This window comes from Uloborus diversus, chromosome 9, assembly GCF_026930045.1.
Source record: "Uloborus diversus isolate 005 chromosome 9, Udiv.v.3.1, whole genome shotgun sequence".
Classification (NCBI taxonomy): Eukaryota; Metazoa; Arthropoda; class Arachnida; order Araneae; family Uloboridae; genus Uloborus; species Uloborus diversus.
In genome coordinates, this window is record NC_072739.1 from 91,400,545 (window position 1) to 91,420,398 (window position 19,854).

Here is a 19,854-nt window from a genome sequence, read left to right on the forward strand (position 1 = left end):
CCCGCAATAACTTAACCTGAGAATAAACTGTATAACCTCTCCTACTACGCGTGTGGGCTGCTCTTTGAAAACTAATTCGACACAATAAAACGATCGTGCAGAGAATTTTTTTAACATGAGCCGTCAGAAACTACCGAAATGAGCAATTTTTCTAGCTGAAAAGAGAAAAGACTTCTTCAAAAGACTTCTGTTGCCTTGTCACTCCAATAAAACATCGCTCCCGACGAGCGATCTTGATACTATGTACCACGAAGCTTCGCAGCTCCGTCTGTAACTGCATTTGCAACTGCGACAGATTTATGTGTCGCCCGGAATTTCCTCGATGATCTGTTGAATGTCTCGAGAAAAGATACGCCGTCATGAGTTAAAACTTTCTTCGTTTTTTAAACGAAGCTGCTGGATTCTTGGCTTCCCAAAATATGTCTTCTTCAAAGGCGTTATCAGTAAAAGATTTATTTCCTTTCACTTTTGAACATATTTATTTGCAGAAGAATGTAATTTTTCTTAAAATTTTTTTTGTTATGCTTTTTATTGAAATATTAGTAAAAATAAATCTTGTTCAAAAAATGTCGCCAGAAATACATTGTGCTTGCTGTTTTGGCTCATTTTAAAGGAACTACCAATTGTTTGCTTTTTTATGGCAACTTAAGCTTTCAAAGAACATATAATGGCTTGGAATTTAATCTGTTCAAAAAAGAAAGGGCCTGAGATAAAGGCTCTTCAACCAAAATAAAAAAAAAAAAACACCAGGAATAATTTCCAGTAGTTATTGAGTCATCTGCGAGACAGAACTGCTTACTGGTTCCATTATTTTAATTCCATAGCCTTTTTCCTCCTGATAGAATAGCCTTTTTTTTTTTTTTTTTTTTGACGAGCTCTTAATTTGACACATTGTTTTAATACAGGATATTGTTTACATTTAATGTTACCGCTCTATTGGTCAGCTTATAATGATAACTAGATCAATTTGAGAATAAATTCTATAAATATACTGTACGATGGAAAAACTCTTCATTGTTTCTATTTTCTAACAAGGGGATCGAGCTGAGACCCACGTGATAACAGGCCAGACAACTCCTCCCCCCCCCCGCTTCGTTACGCCACCAGTCGTCGATCTATGAACTTGGCGCGAAACGTTGAAAGCAGTGCGTTTTACCAGTAAACAGTAGTGCTAATTGCTCTGGCTGAAATAGATGAATTAGGAAATATGTAACTTCGGATGCATATTTTTGAATACAATAGTGTTGGATTTATCTCATCCTTTCCACGTACCGGAATGTAGAGGCAATTGAAATATATATATATATATATATATATATATATATATATATATATATATATATATATATATATAAAATAAGTCTTGTAAATGTCTGCTGAGTGAAAGTGTGAGTCAGCGATTTCCACTTTCGAACAACCTGCATGCGAAAAAAAAGTTGGGCACCTCATGGAATAAATTTTAAAGTTCGGAGGTAAATACTTTTCTCAGATAAACAAATTTACATTTTATGCTTTCGAGTTCATGCAGTTAAGGTTACTTAATTTTTCCTAAATTACACAAACAATTGTCAGTTTCCTTTCTGATATCTTTGTCTGTAATTTGTAATTTCAGCGTACTGCTTTAATATTTAAAATGGTTAACTTGCAACTTTTTATTTCTTTATTTTTTCAACCTTGTACACGCATTTATTCGAAACGGATTTTGCAAGCTGACAATATACATTAGTCAAAATTTTCTGCAAATATACTTGTTGCTATCAGAAGCAACGTAACTTGGTGTTGCAGTTAATATGTATGTAAACAAGTTTATTGAAACAGGCTTTTAACTGAACTAATCTTATATTTTCGGTTTCGATTAAATTGTTTCATACGCTAGCATGTGTTATTTTGATCAAAAAACATTCCTTGATGGGCTTCCGTAGTTCTGAGGTAGAAGATTAGCTTTGAACGGCGGAGGTCGTGGGTTCGATACTCAAACATTTCCCCCCAACTACGCCCCTGCAATGTTATTCAAACAAGCTGGTTCTGTGCGTAAATTAAAAAATATATATATGTTTTTTTTTCTCACTTTGTCTTTAAGTTTTATAATAGTTATGCACAAATTGTGGTTGAGTTAAAGGTATTCATTATTTCTGGGCTTACGAAAGATTACTTTTGAGCAGTGGATACGCATTGTGTTTTTGCCAAATGCTCCATGCTTGTTTGTTTATGCTTAAAAAGGGCAAAATGTCTTGAACTACATATTTTTTTAACTCCTTGGATTTTCTGTTAATAAGCTTTCAGGAACTCTGAAACTGTAACATAAATTGAATTAAGGGGCTGTCCATAAAGTATGTTGCAAAATTTCGAACAAATCCCCCCCCCCTCCTTGTTACATGTAACGCTGTTCAACATGAGCATATTGTTATAAACAACGCGTGATGTCACAGTTCTTGTTATACCCTCCCTTCCCCCTGTCACAAAACTGTCACACTGAATTCCTAAAAGAATATACTCAGCAAAATGTTGATCTAAACTTAACATATATGAGGTTTTAAGTATTGAAGAAAGTTGTTAAAATGGTAATTCTATGAAAAGTTTTTTGAAAAAAGTTACATTGTCATCAATTAATGCTTTTTAAAATAATTTTTCAAAAGCCTAAAATGATGAACTACTGAAGCCCCCCCCCACAAGAATCATTAGCAGCAGAAAAAATTAAAAATGTAAAAGTAGCCAAATTAAAAAAAAAAAAAAAGTCTGCTTAGATATTGAATACATTTTTTTTTGATGTACCACATACAGTATTCATGATGTTGTATTATTCATTCTTTAATTAACGTTTTTTAAGTTGAATTCCTGTGTAATTTTTCGAGAGTGCCCATCGAGGGGGGGGGGGGGGTCGGAATCATAGTCTCATAGTAATGATAGCTTTTCAACGGCTATAGTTAAATGACTGTGCAATTGAAATTTTAAGGGAGATGGAGGATATGTTTTTTGGGGTATTTTTCTTGAAGTTTTCATAATTGAAAGGGGTGGGGCAGCGTTTACTTTGGGGGATGGCCCCCAAGCATTCATGTCTTTTTAAAAGCATAAATATGCTCAGCTAAGTTAACATTAATAATCTGGTATTATGTACTTTAATTTGATGTTATGTCTTTGAAACATATTGCAGTCATGTTTCCCATTTACTTAAGTAAAAAATGATTATTTATTTGTTTAAAATTTCATTTAATTATTTTTCAAATACAATGGTAAAATTATTTTTTGTTTTGATGTAATTGTAAAATGAAAGTTCATTTATTTATTTGAATACTTCTTAAGAGTTAATGTTTCAATACAATATACAAGTAGTTAAAATGCGATTAAATTGAAAAATAAAACTGTGTTTATTTATCACTTCGTTTTAACATGATTGTAAAATAAAATCGTGTTTAGTTATTTGAATAATTTGTAAGACTTATAAATGTTTTTATGTAAAATACTATGAATTAAGCTCAGTGTATTTTTTAATGTATGATTATCGGTTCTTTTTTATGTTTTCAAATGAAAAAGTAGAACTTTTAATGCTACTAAAATAATAGAAGACAATAATAAATAAACCAAATAGTTTAATTAAACCAAAATACTAATCGAAGTGCTCACTTCCCAATATCATTGTGGATCGACGAACGATGACGTCATTTGCTAGTTGGATGGCCTTCCTATCTCGAAGGTCTCGATAGAGCCCCCTACTCGATGTCGCTCGCCAACCCACTGAACTATATCGGATCGTTTCACAATTGGAGAACGCTTTAAGTGCAGATCGGCTGGGCTACGGTAACGTGATCTTTTTTTTTTTTTTTTTGTCGTGTCCATGGACAATTAAATGGCTCCGTGTGTCTTCAAGACTGCGTCCGCTAGCTGCAACGCATCTGTGCTGTAGAGAACCTCTCGAAGTTCTGAAGCCAGTGGCACCATACCCAGCTGCAGAACATGTGGGATAAGGGCCGGGCACTCAAGACTGTGATCCGGAGTCAGTTGGGCATAGGTGCAGTTCATAGGTGCAGTTCGTTTAGAAAGATAATGGAGTTTTAGCTTATTATTTTAAATTTTTATGTAAGTGTTGATGTAACTTTTTTATATTTTTTAAAGAATCATTTTAAATTTTAATGGAACTCCTAATAATTGTCCGTGACCTATTTAATAAATTGGAGAAAGTTTTACATTTTAATACAGCATTCCGACTGATAGTGTCACAAAGTGTTTTCAAAACTAACTCGCCACGACCACATTACGATAACGGTAATATTTCAGCTGTTCGAGAGAAACTGGAACTAAATTAAAACTAATGTTCCTTCATACTATACTACTCTATAATTGAAAATAACCATAAATCTCGCGCATTTCAGTTTCAATTCAAAAGCAGGGTTTGGAGAAATTATCAGTACATAAAAAAATAAAAAAATAAATAAAAATAAAGACACGTTTTTTCAAAGTGCACTTAACTAATAGAAACAAAGTGCCTATTTGTTATTAAATACTTGAGAAAATCAAAATTTCTCTTGTCAATTTTATAATCACAACAAAATCAATACAAAGTTGTTGAAGTAAAAATAATAAATATTTAATTTCAGCAGCCTTTAATGTTAATGTTTTTTAATGATTTTTTTAGAAAATTTATTTTGGAGACTATTTGAATTTTAATTCTAGCAGTTTTTCGTGGTCTATTTTATTCATTTGGTGAATTTTTCCCGTTTTAATGGAACATTTGGAATAGTTATCTTTTGCACCTTGAATTTTCGAAACTCGCCACGTCCTTATTACGACAGCAGTAATGTTTTAGCCTTTCCGTTATACATCTTTATATTTATACGTATATAATTATCTTCAAAACTGTGATGATATACATGCTGTGTTTTTTCAGAGATTATTCATAATGTAAGTATCAGGTTTAGTATTTCACATATGCATCCTAAATTTTTTTATTCAGCTCCCTTTTCCTTGCTAAATAAGGACGCAAAACACCATTATCTTCCCTCCTTGAAGGACGTTTCGGTAAGTTTTTTCTTTTCAGAAGAAATTCTCTAAGCTTAATTAGTTAATTTTCTGCATACAAAACCAATAAAATATCAAGAAAATTAAAATATCATTATGTAAAGTAGAGAGAGGAAAAAAATACGGTAAAATATTTTGCATAATCTTTTTGAAGACGGCTTTTAATTTAATAGGTGGGGCTAATTAACGTTGTAGATTAAAAAGGAGTTAAAACTAATTAAGAAGGAACAAAAATCACAAATAGTAGGATAATATACACTTAAACAGTCTGCATTTCTTTGAATTGAGATGCGAGTTTAAAAATTTCAAAATAGTATACATTGAATAAAATTGAGTTTTGCGGTCCTAAACCGTAATTCGATGAAGAAAAGAAACGATGTTTGAAGTTATAACTTCGTTTGAAAATGATAAAAGTGTAATTTGAACAAGTAGTAGAAATAATACGACGGGTCAATGTACAATGTGCCAACGAACAACTTTCACCCCACGCCAGGCGTTCCAACGCTGTTTGGTTTTAAATACGCTGATCACTATGCGCGAGGAAAAACAATTTAATCATAACAATATCTTGCACTCACCTATAAACAACTATGTCTGAAATTTGGGTTCGATTAGTTTAGCGGATAGGCCGTTAGAGTTTCTTATATAGATGAAATTCCTATTGAACAAACTGTATTTCGTACATCCTATTTCTGCAGAGTTTGCAGAAAGATCTTTGCCAAAAATTTACTGGTCCAGATAATATCTATTGTCTGTCAGAAATCATATTTCATGACCATTATGCGACCCTTACATTAGCGTTTAAATTACTACAAACTAGTAGTAAAACTTCAACGACGTTGTATGAAAGAAATAACTCGTAATCCGAGTGAAAAGCATTAAAAGAATATTTTTTGGAGTATGAGCAAAACTTTGGTGCAATGGGAAAAAATAGTCTTCAAAAATGTAAAACGCAGTTTTAACGTTTTAAAATCAGACAAATTACACAAACTACAAATCAAAGGATGTGATTTATCGAGCAATTTCAATCAAACTATATGTTTTTCTCAAGTTAAAAGGAATCGTCAACTCACAAAAAGAAAGAAAAAACTGAAGTTGAGTTCAAATTAGTCGCATGCACCAGGAACTTATAATGCGGGAAGAATTTTAGAGCATTAAAGTGAGGCATTTAAAATTAATTACTTTTTATGTAGCAACAAAATTTACAAACGATTTGTACTGCCTGGTGTAGACACAGAAACTGCTGTAAAAATCATTTCATCAAAAGCAAGATTGCTTGGAGTGTCATTCCATATAAAATAAACAAATTTTCAGAAAATTTCGTGCCGCACCATTTTTGATTTTGATGAAATTTGGTAGGTATAATATGTTTTAATATTCTGTACTCCCAAACTGTAATATTTTTATGTGGAAAAATTTTATTCCTGAGTTATAGCTTTTTTTTTTTTTTTTTTTTTTGCTCCGCGGATGAGTAAAATTTGGCATTTCCGATCCTTTTTTCAAAAAGCTCTAGTAAATTTATTTAAATTAGTAAAAAGATCAAACACGTCTTATGTTAAAGGTGAAAGAATGAACTTTTATCTGTGCAGAAAAAGAAAAGATTTAAGTTAAGCATAAATAGAAGTTTTCGGTTGTCAAGTTATGGTTGAAAAAGTGCCGTTTTTGTCATTTTTAGCCTGAAAAAGTCGATGAAGGCCTTTTAGTACGAAGCTAATTTTTTTCCTGTTGTATTAAGTTCTGCATACTAGAAGCACAGAAAAAATAGGTTGATACAAGTAGTCCTTCATAACGAAAAAATTGCTTAACTTAAGAAAAAAAGAAAAATGAGCTTTTTCACACCCCAAAAACGGAATGTTTGTAAGGTGATAAAAATTTTAAAATGCTAAAGTAAGAAACCGTTACATTACCCTTTAAAACGAAACGAAACTGTCTTCTTTTTTTTTAGGTGTAGAAGAGATATAAACCTTTAAATATGTCATTTGTTTATGTTTTGTAAATATATTTAATAAAAATTGAAAGCTATTTGTTATTTAAAATTACATTTTGCAAATATATTTCAATGAAACATGGTTCTATGGTATTTTTAAAGGTATTTGTCCAGTCTATTTGGCCCCTTTTAAGTAATGTGCAAAAGTTATTGTATTACTTTAAAGTCTTATATATCTCTTCTACGCCCTAAAAAAAAGAGTTTTTGTTTCATTTTAAAGGGCTATGTAACGGCTTCTTACCCTTCCATTTTCAAATTTTTATCACCTACCACACAGGTCGTTTTTGGGGATTGAAAAAACGTTTTTGAATGAATGTTTTTTCCATTTTCGCTAAGTTGCAAAAAAGGTATTTTCACCCTAACCAACTTTTTTTTTACTTGGCAAGCACCCTTACTTACATGCATCACTTACACTTCCTGACTTGGCATGCACCCATATTTTTACTTTTGAATATCAAAAGTAATTCGGAAAAAAAGCAAGCACAAACTAGATCCTTCCCTTTCTTCTGGACAAACTGAGACAAACTTTTGTGCATTGTGGTGAGAGGACTACACTCTCTAAGAGTAACTGGGTATGAAAGATTTGACTTTAAGGGGTTTTTTTAGCGGATGAAATCGTGCTCCCCTTTTCCCCAGAGACGGGATCAATGGAAACACCCTATTTATTTCTCTATGAAAATTTCAAAAGTGTTTTTTTCTGAAAGAGCATGCTTAAAAACATAGGATCCGACCATATTTTATATATTTTTTTAAGTTTAATATTTAAAAAAAATTCTTAAATCTGCGCGCTTTCAATTTTTATGCTTCTGTCCGATGACATCACAAATGATGAAATGCCATTCTGTGTTGCCATTCACAGAGCAAAATATTTAATTCGCATCTTTACTGACGTGTATTGGCAACAATATGGTTGATAGCAAGCGTAGAGCGCAATTTTAATTCGTTGCTTGATTATCAAAACGTGGAATCGCGGTAGAAAAATGCGGCAAAGTGCATCATTTGTGACGTCATCAAGACTAGGCCTTGTTTTAAAAATCGAACATTAAAAAAAAAAAATTAATTTGAAAAAACTTTTGGGAAAATGAAAGTATTTTCTGGATCCATGTTATTTTCCTTACTTAATCTATCAATTTCAGTGACAAAAAGTACTTCTTTTGACTGAAGGAAACAACCCCATTGTACTATACACGATCAGTTTAGATGTTTAAAAAGTTCTATACCAATATTAATAAATCTAATGCACGTTAACCTGCTGAGTACAGTAAAAGAATCTAATTTCCCGAGGATTTAATTTTCGTGAACCCGTTGTAATCGCAACAACTTATGCCTTGAGGATTTTTTTTTCAACATTCGGTTCTGTTTATATAAAGTTCGCAAAATTTTCAACGTGCGAGACCATTCATATCTTTGTTTTCGCTAAAATTACGGCTCGTGAAAATAAGTACTTTTACAGTACTTCAAATGAAATTTGAAAATCGTTTAAAAAGAAAAACCATGAAAAAAATTAAACTTGGCACTAAGTTTATAAAAAAGACAGACAAAAGTGTAATTTACATTGTATTTAATCTTCTAAAAGAAAAAAAGAATGAGAATGAAACACTTGGTTGGTTCCATTTACCCCAGAGTACATTATTTATATTTAGGAGGTAAATGGCTGGGGTGCCCCTCCCCCCCACGCTTAAGAGCAAGGCGCACCCCCTAAACATCGCAAAGACCTACTCGAAATCAAGAGCTTCCCAGAGAAAACCTTGTAAATGGTAGCACCTTAATTGTACATACAATAAGTGGGAAAGAAATTCATAAATAAATGAATATTTCCTTCCTTTTAACCTTCCAAAAGGCTAGTAAAACTATTTGAAATTAAACCAGTTAGTTCGCAGTTGTAGACCTGCCGGAGAGGAAAATGTAAGATCGCTAAACTTCAAAAGACATCTTTTCCACAGTGTCGTCTTCAAACAATAATTACACAGACAGAATTGTTTCGAAACACATTGAAGTCTCGGAACATGTTTTATATCTAGTCTTCACTCACTAATAATTTAGTTTCTAAAATGATCACAAGTGTAGTAAAAGCGTTTATTTCCATTTGTCTCATGTTTCCTATGATTCCCAACTGACCCTATGCTTTTACACCAGAATCCCTAATCTCAACCGTGAAGAGCTTTTTTTCTTTGAGCAATCATGAATTGATTGCTATCCTCACTTGACTGTAGTTGACTTTGGTCAGATTTTTCAGATTACCATGACGACAAGAATAACTCGTTGTTTTTAATATTTATTTAGAGAACAAATTTTCGTCTCCGTGGTTACGAATCGTCTGTGTTCATTCAAGGCTTAACTGAAGCAGATTTTACATTAAAAAACGCTTTTTTTTTGTGCAAAATCACGTTTTTTTCTCAGGAAAACATCGGTATAGATGAATTTAATAACAAAACTTCAGCTATACGTAAATACAAAATTTCCAGATTACTAACTCCCGCATTGAAGATTGATAAGAACCAACAATACCATAACGGTGTACACTTTAAATAAAACATTTTAAACTTAAATAGAACAATAGAAATGGAACAAATAGAAACAAGATAGAACAATAGAACACTTTTTCTCTAAATAGAACAATAGAATTCACCTGTATAGGTGAATTTAACAGCAAAACTTCATCTAAATACAAAATTTTCAGATTACTAATTCCCACTGTTGAAGATTGATAAGAACCAAAAATACCATAACGATGTGCACTGTAAATATAATCTTTATGATAAGTGTACGAATGCAAATTGGCTAAAATACCCATAACATCTTCATTACCGTATCCTAATTATCTCACAAAGTGTAGGGTCCTATCGCGATTCGTGAATGCAAAAAACACAATTTGAATTCAAGAATGCCAGGCTTGATGCTGTTTTTTTTTTTTTTTTTTTTTTTTTTTTTTGTGATTTCAAGTTTGAAAAATGATTCTAGATTTAAAACAATTTGTCTCTTTTAAAATGGATACACAGGAATGCTTACACCGTGTCCACCAGAACAATTTCTCGTTCTTCATCCTCAAGAGAACTATTTCGTTTGTTTTACTTCTTGTTCTTTTCTTCTTGAGACTGGTTTCGTCCGTCACAGGTGCATTGAATTGCACGTGCAGCACAGCGCGTAACATTCACCTTGTGGACATGTTATACTTACGCCACCCGCCTCCTTGACTATATTTCACTTCCAAGCCTCCTTTCATACACAGCTCTCGTTTTTATTATTTTTTTCCAACCCTTTGGGAGTGTTCTTTTTTTGTTTTTCTTCGCCTCGCATGCCATTCATAAAAGCGCGGCAGATTAGCGATGCCGTTAAATGGACGCATTTCCTGGCCCGAGGCTAGAGTCTAGCAGTAAATCAAGTGGTTAACATGGATTTAGCACCTAAAATGTTTGACCGCTGCAGTCACAGTCTGGGAGGTTAAGGAGAAAATATGTTCTTAAAAATGGAGGAATTTGACAAATGGTTTGTGGAAAGGTCTTGTGTCATGTATAGAGGGACTCTTTGTTTTGTTAAAAACCAAACTAGAGGTAAAGATCATAAAATAGTGCATTAAGGTGGAAATGTACAAAAAACTCAAACTGTACACGGAAAAGGTATAAGTTTTATGTTAAAATGGTCTGTTGAAAAAGGTGAGATTAATTTCAAAAGGGAGTTGAAACAACAGCCAACTTTAAAAATGTGGAGTTAAAACATTTTACAACTAAACCTTATGCAGATAATAGAATTATAGAGTTTCAGATTGTTTCATGCAAATTAAAATACTATGTAATTATAAATCGAAGAAGAATGTTTGCCTACATAAATGTCTTTTTTTTATACAAATTTAATAAAAATATAATAACAAATGGGATTTGAAACCGGAATCATGTGCCCGGCATTTACCAACACGTAAATAAAGTTGTAGCGGGAAATTAGTTACAAAAAATTGTTAGTTTTAAAAAGGAATTTTTGTGTGTGTAGATGCTAAGCTGTAAACTATGAAAATATTGGAAAAATATGTGGCGATAAATCTATGCGTTTAGTATACTCTTCGGTATTTATAAAATATTTATAAGCGAAACTGAATTAAAATGTATTTAAAAATAATATAGATTTATGAAAAGCTTTAATTACAAGGCAAAAATTTTAATTACATGAAAATGCATTGGTGCAGGAGAAATAGATGCAACAGGAAAAGAAACTACAGAGAGCTATGCATTAGAATTGACTGAAACTGCGCAGATAAAAATGATCAGACAGAAAAAAAAAAGATGTGTGTTACAACTAAAATTGCAGAGATGAAAATACACATTAAAAATAAAGAAAACATTCAAACTAGCGTTATGTGTGTTAAAAAAATATTGTTATAGAATAAAAATTGTTGGTCATTGATCATTAAAAGGCAATGCGACTTGTCAGAAATGAAACTTCACTGATTAAAAATATTACATGCAGTCAAAAGAAGCTGTTAACAGCAAAATAAAATATTAAATAGTTTCCCTATGCAAAGAAAAAGCGTAGCTGAACTAAACATGCGAAATTAAGCATTCTAGTGTGAAATAAAGCTATGATTGAAAAACAAACTGCCTGTTAAATTTAAAGTTATACATAAAAAAAATCATATTTAAGTTAAAAAAAAACACATAATGGATTAAATTATGGATGCATTATTAAAACTGTGCATTAAAACTAAAAACAAAACTATATGTGGTTCAAAAAACTTCCTTTCTATAAATGAAACTGTTTAAGGGATTACAAACTAAGTACCGCATGCATTAAAAAATCATTTCTCTCTGTAGGCATCGAATTTGCATCTGATGATAAAAATTCTGAGAAAGAAAGGCTATGAGTAATGAAATCTGTATTAATATTACTGAACTACATTAATGAAGTCAAATATTGAATCCCTAAACAATTTTATGCAGAGAAATAAACTTTAAAAAAAAAAACGATACAAAAATTGCAGCTCAGTTCTTGATAGAAATAAAAACTGAAATTGGAAATCTACATGACATTTAAATCAACAGAAAACACCCTAAAGAAGGTTTCCCGTATTGGATCATACCTCTGTAAAGTAGCCAAACTTACAGGAAATTATTTGGTTGTGTACTTGCTTTCCCATTCACTCTGCTAGCTAATAAGAGTTCCACTTTGATTAAAAGGAATAATTCTTTCAGTAAAACAAAAATAATATTATAAGGCAATAAAGATTTTAGACACTTGTTTTGGAAACTGAATAAAATGGTTTATGATTCGCAAAAAACACGTTTATATAATTTCTGTTTTAAATTAGTGAATTAGATTGCTGGCTTTGTTCAATGGGTAAGTGCAGAAAGTGTTTTAACCGTACAAAAACTACAGAGGTGGAGAGCTTGCAGCCCCTAGGCCGCATGCGACCTGCATAAGTTTTTTGGGATCAATAATAAAAGACAGCTTTTGTATTGATTAAAATTCACTGTTTAAACTGAAACAACAACTTGGAAATTAATTTAGCAAATGTTGCATGTACAATAATATGGATTCTGTTTAAAACAAGACAGTATATGTCGTGTCGAAATATTTTCAGTTGTCGACTGATATTCAATTACTTTAAAGCAAGAAGCAAATCAAATATCGCACTAAATTTTTCGTTTCATTTTAAAAGTATTTTGCGCTATATTGCTACGGGGTGTTACTTTAAAAAAAATAGTAATTTATTTATTTCATTTTCTTTTTTTCTAATTAATAGATTCACATGCATTAATATAATGAAAATACTTAGCAAGGAACATCTAAAAAATATTTCGCCTTTCTTATTTTCATTCCAAGTGATTCTTAAACGCTTTTTTAAAAAATAAAACTATAGCAAGTTATTAACTCTTGTGTATTTGTGAACTTTTTTTAGCATAACTTACGTTGAACAATAATTAAAAAAAAATAATGTTCGTTTCTATGATTGCTATATAATATAGCTTTATAAGCTATACAATAATTACATAAAAAGACATTTAAGGGTTTTATCAACGAATGAGGTCACCTTTGTTAGTGTCTAATTAGATGTGGCACCAAGAGGTATAAAGGTTCCCACCTCCAACTAAAAAACAAAAATATACAAAATTATGTTCAACTAATGCAGTTAATATTAGTTTAAACAATACCAACAACTTAAAAATATTAAAAACTCAGATTAGGTATTCTATTTATTTACATATTTCCAAGTTTTAGGAAAAAAAAGGCATGGTCAGTTGGGGAACAGGGAAACAGAATTTCAACGTTTCAACTCTAGATCTTTCTCTCTCTCTCTCTCTTTTGGTAGAATTAAAATATGAAATATTGTGACTGTTTTTTAGTAAATGAAATCATGCTTCCTTTCACCCTAACATGCTTCATTTTACCCTAGCATGCTTCGTTTTACCCTAGTGAACTTTTTTTTACCCCAGAGGCAATGGGTAAATGTAAATTACTTATTTTTCCATGCGGTTGATGCAGAGGTAGATAACTGCACCATACATAACTAGTTTAGAAGCATAACAAGTTTTACTCCAGCAATACTCAATCAGGGGCCCTTAGGTCGCATGTGGCCCTTCGAATCCTCCAAATGTAATCTGATATCAGTTAAAAGAAAATTCCTACAAAAAAATTGAGGTAAACTCAAACCTGTTTTTGCTCGATTTTTTTTTTTTTTTTTTTTTTTTGTAGGATATTTTTTGTGCGGTGTACAGGGTGTTCCGTAAAACGGAACACCCTGTATAAGGATTTTAATCAGATAGGGATTCAATTGACGAAATTCCTTCTAAAACGGACGAAGTTATTTATAAAACGAACAGTTTTTTAAGCGTTTTTTTTAATGCGATCCCTATTCATCGCACAAAAATAGGTTTGAGTGTATGCGCTGAATTCATATAAAATACACGCAAAAGTCATTTATATCAAAATTTAAGCTTCTAAAAATAAGAATAAATAAAACTTCGTTGTTTCCATTAACAAAGAATACATTATTTATGGGGAAAATGGAAGCACCTAAAGTTGCACATCAAAAGCAGCTGAAAAGGTGAAATTTATTACAGAATGTTTTAGTAACCTTCCACGTGACTAAAAAAACTGAAACCAGTGACTTCGTACTTGTAAACCTGATGAAGAGGAAAAGGTAAAATCACTAAACTTTAAAGAAACAGCTCACAGTGGCATCTTCGAACAATGATGATGTCTACACGGTTGCTTATAAATACGTGAAACTTTCATAATCTCTTCTGTATGTAATTTAGTCTTCACTCCCCAACAGTTTAATTTCAAAAACTACCAAGAGTGTGGGAATAGAGTTTGTCTCCTTTTATCCCATGTTTCGTTTTACCCCAATTACTGACCTTGTTTCTTCTTTGTTTTTTCAGCGTAATTGGGTTGTTTCCCATGTTTCAAAAATATTTGTTTCGGAAAGAGCATGGTCAAAAGCTTGGGGTAAGTTACTTTTTTTTTTCTTATTGAGCAATCACGATTGCTTATTGTTCTCACTTGACCGTCCTTGATGTTCCGGTTCCTTTTTCAGCTTGGACCAGGCCTACAGCACCACCGTCCACCGGCGGCGGCGTGGCTGGTCCTGAGCACTGTCCCCCGGAATCCACTTTTGCTGGGCAGTGGCGTCCATGTCCTACACACACACATGCCTGCACACAGACACAAACACATGCCTACATACACACACACACGAACGCCTACACACACACACACACACGAACACCTACACACACACACACACACACGAACGCCTACACACACACACGAACACCTACACACACACACGAACACCTACACACACACACGAACACCTACACACACACACGAACACCTACACGCACACGCACATACACAACACTCACTCACACACATGCATACATACACTTACGCACCCACGCACCCACACACATGCGCCTACACAAACACACACGCTCGTGATTGCGAAAAACATAATTTGAATTCAAGATGCCAAAAATTCAAATTAATTTTTCTTGACTTATTTTCTCTCTTAAAAAATACTTTTGGACGACATTCAGCCATTGTAGGCCTTTTTCCTGCTGACGTCACAGTTGAGCAAATCGCTAGGGTCACCAGAATAACGTTTCAGGACGCTGCCAAACTTCGCTAACTGAATATTGTATTTAAATAACAATTCTCGTTCCGCTCGCTGTGCAAAAATCATTAAAAGGCGATCTTGCCAGAAAAGGCAACCACGTGCTCCGTTTCAAGATGCCTTTCATCACTTGTGACGTCACACGATGAAACATTTTGGTTTTAAAATCAGACAGTTGAAAAAATAATTATAAACTGAATGTTGGGAAAATAAAAGTATTTTCTGGGTTTATGTCATTATTATTTTTATTTCATTTTATTTATTTATTTATTTGTTTGTTTGTTTTGCTTATTCTACCAATTTCAGTGACTAAAAGTAGCACTTTTGACTGAAGGAAACATCCCCATTGATTTATGCATTTTTTTTCTATAATTCTTTTCAAACTTCATTTTCATTAATTTTACTCGAACTTTCATTACTAACATTCCTGTGATTGTGAGCTGAGTCTTCTACAAGAAATGCTTTGAGCTTATTTTTTTTCTTCTAAGTATGTACATGATTGTTAAACAGAAAAGAACGCAATTTTCTATTTTTTTCTCTCTTTATCATGGTGATTCTATAGAAAGAATGAAGTAAATTAAAATTGCAAAAAAAGTCTTATTTTTCAAGTAAAGAAACATTTTATGATAAATGCCTCTGAAAACGGTTTTTACGAAATTATTGAAACACCAACAGAAACCAACAGAATTGATTTTTTACATTTCCGGAAATGTAGTCTTTACCTCTTTTAACGACTTTAAAGCGACAATAAAATAAGGTTGTTAAAGTGGGAATGTCCTTTAACTGATAATTTGAAGTTCTATGAAATACACATAAAAGACTCATTCACAGAGCTTTGAGAAATTACCTTTAGACTGATGTTGTCGCTCGATTGAAAGCTGTTCATTTGAGAAACTGCAGTAATTGAATTTTCTTCACTAATGTTTATTGTTAACTAGTTCATAGATTTAGTATTTGTTGGACAATCCATGTAGAAATGTTTGGAGAATAAAGGTTCGAACACATGAATTTTAAACTCTCTTAAAAACTAAATTTTTATTTCTAATAGGACAGGCTCATTTTGTAAAAATGGGTTAGGTAGGGAAATTTGGGGTAAGTTGAAATAGCGGGGTAAAGTAAAATGGCGGGGTAAAATGAAAAACTAAAATATTTTCACAGCTTGCCGTGGCACTTATACAGCAATATTTTATCCATGTTCTTAAACATATAGTTAATTCCTGTCAAGAAAAAAAAAAAAAAAGATCACTCTTAAGTTCAAGGCATATAATACAAGTCATTTTCAAAATTTGATACATACATTGTAAAGTGTTTTTTTTCCCCAAAAATAACTTTTGTTATAATAAATTGATACAGTTTTTGTAATTAATGAATATTGTTAAAGGCTATTTGGCCCTGTTTTGTATTTGAATGTGCAATGCAATTTGGTCACGTACATGAGGGGCAAAGTGAAATAGTTCACTTCTGTTCAAATTCATTCATTAATTAATTCATATACATTCCTTCATTTATTGATTCACCCACTCATTTTCTTATTCATTCATTCTTTTATTCACTTATATATGTTTCTCATACATTAATTTATTTATTTCGTCTATTCGTTAATTGCTTCATTATCTTTCATTTATTTATTTACTAATTCGTTTATTGTTTAATTATTTTTCCTTTATTTATTTGTTCATTGTTTCATTATTTTTCATTAATTTTTGTGTTTATTATTTCATTATTTATTCATTTACACATTAATTTTTATTTACGCATTCATTTGATTTAAAATATTTTTAGTAATCATATTTAAAATATTTCATTTGAAAGGTATTTTACTGTTTACTTTAAACCATGAAAGCAAAGTGAAAATATTCCATTTTTTCTAAAGATAAACAAGTGATCAACTATGAAGCAATACTGTAGAAACCTGGGCATTATAGTTAATTTAAAACTCAGGGGTTTTTTAAAGGTTTTCTCTCATTTTAACATTTTAAATACCATGGGAGATATGAGGCAGTGAGAAGTAAAGGAATGTAACTGAACATTTTCACGTTTTTAGTAAAACGCGTTTCAGGTTTCGGTTCTAGATAGGCATTCAATGAGAATTTATTCCAAATCGTGATGTATAGCAGCACCTACCGATCTCTTGTTCCAAAACAGAGCAAGTTTTCTTAAAATTTGTACTGGTGCTAATATTGTACTGGTAAAATGCTAATTCTTCAAAGGGTGATGCGAATTGGAAAAGTTTAGGAAACCCTGGGTTAAGCAACTACTACCCTCCACTGAAAACGACCATTATATTCTGCGCGGTCAAGTCAATATGATTTCTGGATAACGGGCTCATAGCAGTGCTGCTGAAAATCAGACACCAGTGATTAACATGAAATTTTACTTTTAACTACTTTTGTTTCATATTTTGTGCAAGACATTTGTTTCTGCATTTCAATTTTGTAAAATCCGAAGATTTACGTTAGCAGATGTGACAGCATTTTTTGAATTCTTACCATCATGGATACTTAATTGGCCAGCAACACACCTTTACAGCTCTCATTTTTCCTCCAATATGATTTGCACTAAAAAATTTTTATCCTTCACCCAGTATTCCTATCGATGTTTTTCTGGTACATCGAACCACTCCTATGCGAATGATAAAAAATGCGAAAGCATGTCTGTCGACTTCCGGCCCTGAGGCTATGGCCGAGCAATGGCAGAATTTGCAAAACCCTTTCCAGGGGCCTACATGGGCGATATACCCCACCGGGGATGACTTCATACCATTCTTTACGTTCTGAGCTTCACGTAGAGCCGCCCCACGATGTGCTGGGGCTGCGCAGTCAGTGCAGGGGCTTCCGAAATCGCGCAGGTGTCACGCGTGCCCATCAGAAAGGACTCCACCTCACCTTCTCCTTTTTATTTTTTTCCTCTTGACAGCTCGAAACGGGCCCGAGGGGTAACAGACCGTCGTACCAATTTGGGGCGGAGACCGGCTAACCTCTGAACCAAGGAGAAGATTTGCTCGCTGCTCTCGCTTTTAATTTTCACCCCTCCCCCCGAAGCAAATACACTTGTTGCATCGCCTGCCTCACCCCCCGTCCTTCTTCTCTTCAGCTTCTCTTCCGTCGAAGCACACGCGCCTGCTTCTTTTAAATCTTGTCACGCAGCAAGCTTTCTTTTTCATACCCAAGTTTTAAATCTACCCCTCGCTTCTCCCTTCGACTCATTACTTGATTTCGAAAAGCGTTAAGGTGTCTGAACGCCTTTAGTCATAAAATTGTGCTGTCAGAATTTAGTTTTTGCTTTGAATTAATCGTTTCATATTTAAATTTAGCGTCTTGCATCAGGAAAAATAGTTGACGTGGATAGGATCATATTTCTTGCTCAAAACTTTTCAAATGCAATGAACTCTTACTGTGAAAATTTGGTAGTTGAAGCTCGTTTTATGAAAATACTTCAAAAAGCTTCGGTAAAATAAACCAAAAATATTGAAAATCGATCAATTAATGTCGCTTAAGAGACGCTTAAAACAGGTAAAATTATTTGAATTGCTCATCAAAAGTGCTAAGATTTCTCAATTACTCCTTAAACTTTAACAGAATTCAAACTTTGGTAAGAACAATTAGTTAGGCTGGAATTTAAGATGAAGGTTAGCTGTTTTCATAAGTTGAAAATCGAATTTTTAAAAATGCTAAAGCTCTTACAGTAAGGCCGTGCCTTATTGTATGAGCTTTAATATTGGAAAAAATTGATTTCCAGTTTTTCTTTTTTCTTTTTTTTTCTTTTTTTTTTTATTGAAGAATGCATGAATAGAACTGGCATCTATAGTAGTACTTTTTTCAAAAATGTGTGATAATTCTGAGGAGGAACTTTCTGGACTTGGTCACTTAATAAAAGGCTTATCTTATAAAGGAAGAGAGGACAGTGCTACATTATATTTCGGTTGATTTAGGAAATGATAAAGGTCTTGTCATTTTCTTCGACTCAACTTTCGAAGCAATTCTAAATGGAGGCTCATGGATAAACGAAGAAATTTGCTTTCGCCTGTTCAGACTAGAAGACTAAACAATCTCTTTTACAATCTGTTTTTTTTTTTTAAATGAAGATAAGCTATGGATTTTAATTACTAAAAACGATTGTTACATAAATTCTGATCTGACGTACAAACTTCGACAACTTTAACCTAGGTACATTTCTACGTGCCTTAAGTTGGTGAAAAATGTTCTATGGCGAAAGAAACTTTAAATGCAGTCATATTTCTTTAGTTGTTTTATTTTTCATATTAAGTTGAGAGGGATATTTTGTTGTATAAAAGATATAGTGCTCGCAATGTACAACACCATGAAATTAATTTTTAATTAGTTAATGGCAAAGAGGAAAGTTGAATAAGATTAGAGATAATTTTGGGAGAAATATATTCAGTAGTTACTACCCTTATGAAAAGTTAGATATTAGGTATTTCAATAAAATAAACAACAATTTTGCATCGACAACAAACATAAAAACAAAATCGTAAGTAAAAGTCTTATTTAAAAATAACTAAATTAGATGAAAAGGTTGCCTCAGAGTGAAGAATAAAAACGATTCACGTACCTATTTTTTCTCATTTAAAATTATAGCATAATAGGTGTAAAGAATGAGAGGAATTTAAACCTAAATGCGTGTGGATGAACAAATATATTGTTGCAAGAAGCAGAGATTGATGACCTCTATAGTGGTTTAACGTGGTAACCTTACCAATGATGGTAACCTTGTCAAATATTGTCAA

The 19,854-nt window shown here is 32.5% G+C and overlaps 1 long non-coding RNA gene across 1 annotated transcript in view; it reads right to left on the bottom strand.

Annotated features, from left to right (window-relative positions):
* LOC129229841 (uncharacterized) overlaps positions 1-19,854 on the bottom strand; it is a 197,072-nt gene that overhangs the window by 21,734 nt on the left and 155,484 nt on the right. The window contains exon 2 of the long non-coding RNA XR_008581117.1: positions 13,020-13,076. This is a non-coding gene — a long non-coding RNA (uncharacterized LOC129229841). The remainder of the gene's footprint in view (positions 1-13,019; positions 13,077-19,854) is intronic.